This window comes from Copidosoma floridanum, unplaced genomic scaffold (genome assembly GCF_036245765.1).
Source record: "Copidosoma floridanum isolate Cflo_tuat_1 unplaced genomic scaffold, Cflo_Japanese_pri ptg000035l, whole genome shotgun sequence".
Classification (NCBI taxonomy): domain Eukaryota; kingdom Metazoa; phylum Arthropoda; class Insecta; order Hymenoptera; family Encyrtidae; genus Copidosoma; species Copidosoma floridanum.
Window position 1 is genome coordinate 1,784,964 of NW_028321912.1, and position 9,496 is coordinate 1,794,459.

The following is a 9,496-nucleotide window of genomic DNA, read 5'->3' on the forward strand; positions in this document are numbered from 1 at the left end:
AAAGAATTCTGTTGTATCTCTTTACGAAAATCCATCGATGTGATGTAAATTTTGTGTTGCGTAAAAAATTTTATTGCTCATAAACACACACAAAAAAAAAAAAAAAAAAAAACAAGAGAAAGGAAGGATTGAAGTATTGAAACTACAATTGTTTACGAAACATGAAATAAATTTTCAAAAGGTATTTTTCACTTGAGGGAAACAAGTTAATATCATACAAAAGTTGCGTTGACTTTCTTTTGTATTGATTTTTTTCTCTAGATTCTTTTTATTCACTGATGTAGAAACATTTTATTGAATGTAATCGTTTCTTCACTATGTAATGAAAGCACTATCATTAATAATTGATTTGTAAATGGTCAGTCAGAAAATTGACTTAATTTTTGTAATGTATTCATTAAATAATAATTAAAAATAATTTTCGTCGAAGTAATAATAAATTCTATTTTTACTGACTTATTGTATCGATTTGAAACTAGTACGTAGGTACCATCCATACCCAGTTAAAAAAAAAAAAAAAAAAAAAAAACCAAGTACAAGTAGCACTCCGGGAGTGCAGGCAGAAGTGAAAACTTAAACTTATGGCGCGTTGGGCACTTTTTTTGGTGAGCATTCTTAGGTGCACTCGCGACATGAGAAATTGTACATAAAAAACTAAGCTTATCAAAGCAATGTGGGCACTTTTTGAATGGACATGAAGTATAATAATATAGAAACTATATTCGAAGGAAGTGGTTTTATTTAAATGAGTAAATATTAGTAAATAGTAAATACAAAATTTATCAATTTTTTTAACACAATACCATAGCAGCAACACAAGTCAAATGAAATATTTAAATAAATAAATTTTCCGTTTAATATTCATTTATAAAATAAGTATAAAAAACTCTCAATCTCGTCTGTCGCGAGGGCACGAACTAATGTTTATGCAAAGACTGCGTATCAGCGTTGGTCTAAGAATTATTCCACGCTCACAATTCATGCTTAATCGCACATAGCACCGCTGACTGGATCCTACCGAGAACTACTTCGCGTAAGAATTCGAATTTAAAATCGTTTGATTTTTCCAACAGACAGTAGGTGCAGGAATTCAAATTCGAAAGAATTTTTGGTATACTATTTATGTATGTTATCATACAACATTATCCAATATTTTTAGGCATTAATTAGCCAATACATACAAAGATTTCTTTCGAATTTGAATTTCTGCGCCTACTGTCTGCTGAAAAAATCATACGATTTTGAATTTCAATTCTCGCGCCAAGTAGTTCACGATGAGATCCAGGCAGCAGCGCTATGTGCGATCAAGCATGAACTGTGAGCGACAGTGATTGTGGAATAATGCTCAGACCAACCAGTGTTGCGTGAGGAGGATATGATTTTGCATTTTTATCACTAGGACCTATAGCTACAGATCCTAGTGAGAAAAGTGCAAAAGCTAAATAGAAGGGGGAGGCCAGTGGTTCTCCCCAAATTTGGCTGGCAAACTTGTGGGAAATTCCAATTGGCGATTTGGTGCAAGCCGCAAATACCCAGATAACTCGACACACAATAACTTACATGTACAATAACTTGATGAACTAATTCCAAGCTATTTAACCCAATAACCCAATGGGCCAATAAGCAGCCTCATAAGTTTTAATGAATAATAAAATTTATTAATTAACAAAGCAAGCGCCAATCCCCACACGACCCAAGGCACTTACTGGTTGCTTTAATTATTTATGATTAATAAAATAATACCGCAAGCGCCTATCCCCACACAACCAGGGGCACTAACTGGTCGCTTACTTGAATTACTATAATTAAAATAATAACGCAAGCACTTATTCCCACACAACAAGGGAAGCTTACTAGTTGCTTTAATTATTTATGATTAATGAAATAATAACGCACGCACCTATCCCCACACAACCAGGGGCACTTACTGGCCGCTTTGTTTATCAATTAAATAAATAAAATACCACAAGCACCAATCCTCACACAACCCAGAGCGCTTTCTGGTCGCTGTGAAAATTAATAAAATTTATTAAGTAACAACGCAAGTGCTTATCACCTGACTATCCAGGATACTCACTGGTCACCACTGGTTGCGCTTAAATAATTATTTAATGCTATTTAATAATAATTAATGCTACTAGTAAGCGCCCCGGTTTATGTAGTGATTGTCGCTTGCCTTATTACTTTATTTATTGTAAAATAAGTATGCGACCAGTAAGCGCTCCAGGTTGTGTGGGGATTGGCGCTTGTCTTATCATTATATTTATTTTAAATAAATAAAGGGACCTGTAAGCGCTCTGGGTTGTGTGGGGATTGGCGCTTGTTTTATTCAATTTATTTTAAATAAATAAAGGGACCAGTAAGCGCTCTGGGTTGTGTGGGGATTGGCGCTTGTCTTATCATTATATTTATTTTAAAAAAATGAAGGGACCCGTAAGCGCTCCAGGTTGTGTGGGGATTGGCGCTTGTTTTATTCAATTTATTTTAAATAAATAAAGGGACCAGTTAGCGCTCCGGGTTGTATGGGGATTGGCGCTTGTCTTATCATTATATTTATTTAAAAAAAATGAAGGGACCCGTAAGCGCTCCAGGTTGTGTGGGGATTGGCGCTTGTTTTATTCAATTTATTTTAAATAAATAAAGGGACCAGTAAGCGCTCCGGGTTGTGTGGGGATTGGCGCTTGTGGTATTTTATTGATTTAATTAATAAACATAGCGGCCAGTAAGCGCACCGGGTTGTGTTGGGATCGGCGCTTGTGTTATTTCTCACATGTTTGCCAGTCACATTTGGGAGCACCGGTGAGAACCTCTGGAATGCCCCCTCCTTCTCTGCCTATTTGCTTATCCAACACTCTATAGATTGGTATGTTAGTGACAGTAACTTTTATGTTACTGACCGTAATTTTCACTGCGGGAATCCTCTTCATTCAACGCTGATAACTCCGGCTGCCCTGCAGAACTAACGCCATCTCTGATCGACCAAGTACAATCAATGTGCGATGTTGCCATTTAGGGTCAGCGCCGGGAAAGACTCACATTCCCGTGGGGTCGTACCATGTAACTATTTTTCAGTTCGTCGGCCTATGTTATAACATAGGCCTGCAAAGCAAAAAAAAGTTATATGGTACGGACCCTGGGTGTACAAGCGTATACGCCAGGAAGAAGCCGGAGAAAGAACGCAGCCACGGAGCAAAAAGCGTCCCTGTAGTTGCTCAGTTACGTGTGCGTGGTAAGATACTACGGAGCTTCAAATAAACTGTTGGCTTTGTTCTGTTTTAAACCAGAGACAAGAACCGTTTTTTTTTTCTTTTTTTTTTTTCTCTTTTTTTTTTCGAAAGGAACGTAGAAGCAACTAAATAAAAATGCAGTCCCTCACACCAGTAAGTGCACAGGCCCATAAGGTTACTTTTTTTAAATTTATTAGCAGGTCGAAAGATTTTAAAAATGATTGATTTTTTGCAGGACCACGAGTTTAATTACATGCCGAGCCATTGGAGCAAGAGGTACGGTCCGATAGAGTTGCAAGCTCGGTTCCTCAAATCTTGTAAAGACGGTAAGCTGTAGCTCTGCTTTTAAAAAAAAGTATTTCAATTTAACGTGCGTGGGTTCTTTGACTTTGTAATTACGAGAAAATCTCGCGCTGAACGTACCATATGGATCATCTGAGCGTGCCAAGTACGATATATACCGAACCGATCTTTCGGATGGTAAAAAAAAGTTTTTGTGATTGAGTGTTCAAGTGATCGTAGATTTTATGATTTTTCGGTGGTTATAGGTAATATATTTGAACGCTTATAGATGCACCGATTTTTATATTCATTTACGGCGGCTATTGGATGGAGTTCAGCAAGGACTCGTCGGGTTTTGCGGTCCCAAATTTCGTGGCCCATGGGATTAAAGTTGTTGTAGCTGGTTATGACTTGTGTCCAAACGGTGAGCCGATATTTTTTTATTTCCTTTTTCGTATTATTTGTGATGTGATGTAAGAATTTTAAATATATAAGAGAAAACAAGTGGTATTATTAATAAAAAGTTTATTTGCTTTTCATAAAAAGTAAACAGTAAGCGTTTCAATGGATTTTTAAATTGTCGAAACTTATCTATAAAATGAGTTTGAATCATTTTAAACAATAAATTGAAAAAAGCTAAATCATACATTCTTAAATACTACATCTAATAACAAATTATCTTTTAGATTTCAGTAAGATTAACCGATATTTTTTTTTTTTTTTTTATCGGGTTACCGCGACAGCCTATTGGCCCAGTCGCCGGGGCCACCCACTCACCACCTATGTGTGGGGGTCTATTGCCACACCCATTAAATCCTCTCTTTTTAATTGATACCATACAAATCATACCATGGGCACAGTGGAAGTATCTCCGGTGTAACACATCTTGTCAGTTAAGCTAACACTCTCTGCACCGGGGGGAAGTGCATCGGGTCAACTCGCCACTGTGTAGCCTGGGTCCGAAGCATCGGATCCAGGCTAATTAGCATCCCCGGAGAAGCCCCATGTTTCAGGGGCTACTCCTCGCCGGTAAGGCCGGCGATCCCTGCCTGGCATCGGGCCGGCTAATCCCTACCTATTAGGCCCTAACACTGTTTCGCATTCACCCAGGCCCGAAGACCTGTGGAGCAAGGAAAAAACCCTGGAATTACTCTGAAGGAAAATTCCACGGAAAAACCCGCCCCGAAACAGCCGGGGTTACATAGGAACATTTTCCGGTGAATACAGTTTTTTGAAAAAATCTGCACTCACCGGGAATCGAACCCACGACCCCTAGAACAGCGTTGTATTAGTAGCAAGCACGCTTACCACTGAGCCAACGCCGCTCTTCGATTAACCGATATTGTGCAGCAAATAAAATTACTGGTTGAAAAAATCATAATTTTGGCTCAGTCTATAAAATCTTAGTAAGTATAGTAAAATATATACTACTAATTTACATCAGAATAATTACATTAATCTCTGTACAAAAGGAATTGATTTTTTTTTTTATTAAACGATTTACATATTTACATGATAACTTACAGAACCTGACGTTCAACTTTTTTTTATAGTCAAAACTTTTGACTGAAAGACAATTGTGTAATCAGTAGTTGTAAAAGAGTTCTTCCTTCTCCCCAGAAAAAATCTCAATCAAAGACCAATAAGTTAATCTTAAACAGCTGCCTTGTAAAACATTGACCGCAAAAAAAGATAGACAATGATAAAAGATTTATCGATTATTAAATTTTTTTTTCATACAGCCATTCTGTCGATATTTAGCTCAGCACAAGTGGCAAGCTTCAAGGCAAGGATGTCTGTAAAGGTAAATAATCTTAAAAATTTCGTACTCCGTACAGATGTATCTGGCTTGGAGGTCATAGTGCTGGTACCCATCTCGCAGCAAGTTTGCTGCATGACCACAAATGGCGAGCTTCAAAGCACAGTTGTCTAGAGCTGCTTAAGGGTCTTGTACTCATTAGCGGAATTTACGATTTGAAACCGTTGCTTTCTTTAAGTGTCAACGAGGCCGTTAAGCTCACTCCGTAAGTTTATTGCTGCTGCTTTTTCTTTAAATTTTTTTTTTGTGCTTCTTCACAACGTACAGTTATTCATGACAAGATTCTTTAAAACTTTATCAGAAGTTTTTTTTTTACACTTTCTTCGCTTTTTAACAGTTACTTTCATTGCAAACGTTGGGAATATTTTACACAATCAATATTATAATAATACTCAATTGATTTAAAAAATGACGTCCACATTATAATGGAGCTAAAACTAGTCTCACGTCGAAGTTGCTTTACCAGGGACAAATATCACCCAATGCCCCCCCCCCATTTCTGCTAGAAAATCATTAATACGTATCGTTTTGTCTATAACTTTTTTTCTTCCGGGTTACTGCAACAGTCCATACTGGCTTTATCGCTGGAGCCACCTACTCACTACCACTGTGTAGGGGTATATTGCTGCCCCCATTATCCAGTCACCTAATTGATGACATATTTATCATACCATGGGCATAGTTAGAGCCTTTAGTAAAAAATGTTCCTCTCAACCTGTTTTCATCGGAGAAAGTTCATATCAGGCTGATTTTTTCGTGAAATGTTCCTTTGGTGTCATTAATTAATTGGTTAGGTATGGGACACCTACGAGAGCGTCTTCTTTAGGCAAGCCCGGAGCAAAATCACTGACCGCGCAGACGTAGTATGGGAGAACAAGTGTTTTCTGACTTCAACGAATTTTTCACCCGCCTTAAGGTACTTTTCGCTCCATACGACACGCAGAACCAAATAAGAGGCAAACTGGCTGCACTGCGCAAAAGCGAACGCGAAAAAATGTTAGATTACATCAACCACACGCGCGACATCCGTGACTTATTAGTGGACAGGAAAGCTCTTGACACAAATAGGGAACTTTCTTGCGAAGAAGCCTTAGAAATTGACCGTGATGTAATCGAAGCATTGAAAGACAATATCCCGTTTTCATTACGGCAAAGGTTTCCCCCCGAGAATAACGTCAGCCCAGGCAAGATGTTCGACAACGCACTGATAGCAGAACGCGAAATGCTAAAAGATGAAGCCAAACACACGCATAACAGCAATAGCCAGCCCCGCAACGAATACCCGTACGGACTGTCACGCAACGATTAGACAAACTCAACATTCCCGAATGATCAAACCAGCGGGCCTCAGGGAAACGATCCCCACGGGGGGCCACTCCTCAACCGAGGACCGTTGACCTTCCACTATTGTAATAAGATTGGCCACATAAGGCGTGACTGTAGGAAGCTCAAGTGGGACACAGAGAACGAGAACGTGCCGAGAAACATCTACCCCTTGTCCTACGTACAAATAACTTGTTAGAAAAAAATGAGTCAAATGAAAATAATTTTTCATGTGTTTGCTTGGGGGCCCTATTAATGCTATTTATTCCTTGTGTAGTTACTTTGGCATAAGGCTAATTATAGCTTCATCAGGCAGTATATTCTTAAAAATTTTATTCCAAACATCATCAAAAGTTTAATAAATGTTGGATAAGACACGTTATACAACATGCATGTTTTTATGACTACTGAGAGAGAAATTTCATGCGACAATTTATTATTTCTCTTAATTTTAAATATTTTGATACTCTAGTCGAATAAATCAATCAAATAAGTAAAAAAATATATATATTAACTTATATATTATATAACTTATAAATCAACTATACTCGAAAATCACTTAAGCATTGATTACAGTTAATGAATTATATTTTTAGAGAAGAAAATAGTTAGTATACTTTCGCTTCAATCGATGAATCGAAAAAATTAGAAAACAACTCAGAGTGTATAAGCAATTTGAAAGTTATCCTAGCTGTAGGGGAATGCGATTCCCCTATCCTTGTCGAGGAATCCAAACGATATGCACGAGTGAGTAACGTTTTTCTTGTTTTTCATCTTTTAAACGTCAATTACATAAAAAAATGAAAAAAAGCTTTTTTTTTTATCATTTACAGAGACTCATACAATTTGTAGATAATATCGAATTCTTACTGCTGAGGAACAATATCGACCACTTTGACATAGTAGAAAATCTTACAACAAATGACTTTTTACTATCGAAAATCCTTATACACAACGTAAAAAACATTAAATGAGTAACATAAATCATAAGAAACTGAGGGAATTTATTAAATTTTTGTGCCCAGCATTTGTAATAAATAATGTACTTTATAGGTACAAAACATTTTAATTAAAAAAAATTTTCGATATATTTGCCCGGGAGCACTGATAGGTGCTACTTGTTTCTGGTAAAGCTACCTTGGCGTAAGACTAGTTTAACTTTCATGATAGGCTGAAGTTCGTTTTTGAAACTAATTAAGTACGATTATTTAATGTTTTCAACGTTTGCAATGAAAATAATTTGCAGAAAATGGGGGAAATATTGAGAAAAAAACTTCTCATTTAATATTAAAGCTTATTACAAGCAAGACACGAAAATTTTTCATATCCTTATAAATAAATGTATATTACAATAAAATAGAGAAAAATATAAAAAAAAGCAAACACAACAAACTTACGGAGTGAGCTTAACTCTCAAATGATCGCCGATTGCTATTCCACCACTTCATCATGGTTCATATTTTCTTCAAGGGCTATTGTCTGTAAGGTATTGTATAATCACATTTTGTTACAAAATGTTGTCACATTAGTCGACTATCGATATCTCGAAGACCAATTTTTTTCTTAATTTTGATTTTTTTACTGCTAATGGGTTAGGCACCTTGGACACTTGTATACTTTACCTTATTTCTGGAGAACACAAATCCACCACCTCCACTGGTGGAAAAATATTTTTTTTTGGTGAGTAGTCCAGATCTATGGACTCTTTTCCCGGACTTTCGGGAGAGTCCGAGGTCTCCCAAGCCTTGGGAAAGTTGCCCACACTAGCCACTCGCATCCTGGGAAAATACTTCGCATTATCGTCTACCAATTTGGGAGAATCTGAAATTTAAAGATAATGATTATGATTTATTATAATTTGTGAGGTTAGAAAATATGTTGGAAACTACAACTTGATGAGTACTACCTGGTGACGTGCAGTTATCTCCAAGGTCTATACATTCAATTTCTTTTTCTTCTATATTATTTTCAAAAGCTGTGTTTTGACATTTTAAATCATCGTTTTTCTTCATCTTTTTAGTTGGTTCTTCTTTATCTTCACGGCTGTTATGATTTTTATTGTCTTTACCACACTCTTTTTCGTCACTGTGGAAGAACCGTTTTCGCTTACCTACTTGTGAATTTTTCTCAACTAGATGTTTCTCATGATTATCTAAATTACAACTTTCCTCAGAGAAATACATGGCTGTCGTTGATTCTTTTAATTTTTCATTGCTTAAATTCTTTTGCATATTTACATATTTTTCAAAAACTTCATTTAAATGCTTATCCGATTTTAACTTATTAGCCTGAAGAATTTTTTCAAGGTTATGGTCTTTAGATGCTGGGTCAATATATGTACCACAGGTGTCGTTGATAAAACATCCAAAATATTCTTTGGACTCCTGTATTCGACATTTTTTCAAATATTTGACAAGTGCTTTAAATGAATTTGTAGCTAAAAAAGCGTTTAGTATGAGATAACAGATATATATATATATATATATGTAGTATTTATTAACGAAAACAACTCATACACTTACCATATAATTCTATTTCTTGTTTACTCAATTGAAGGTTCCGGGTTTCTTTATGTTTTTCTATAACTTGTAATACCTCGTAAAAGTTGGGTGCAACAATATAATTCGGAACAGCATTAAAGTTCTGAATGTGTTTTAATTTGTTCATCCGACTAATACTAATATTTACAAAATTAATGATAGATTGATCAATGGCCTTAATACCGGTCATTTTATCTTGGATATCATTCAACGTAATTTTTTTCTTCAATATTCCTGATTTTAGTTTTTTATCCCTTGCTATATCACTAAGTGCTTGGCATAACTGTACATATTTTCTTTTATAC

General features: G+C 36.1%; 1 pseudogene; it reads left to right on the forward strand.

The window, feature by feature from the left end:
* Positions 1-581: 581 nt before the first annotated feature.
* LOC149373193 (kynurenine formamidase-like) lies at positions 582-7,625 on the forward strand (annotated as a pseudogene).
* The last annotated feature ends 1,871 nt before the right edge of the window (positions 7,626-9,496 follow it).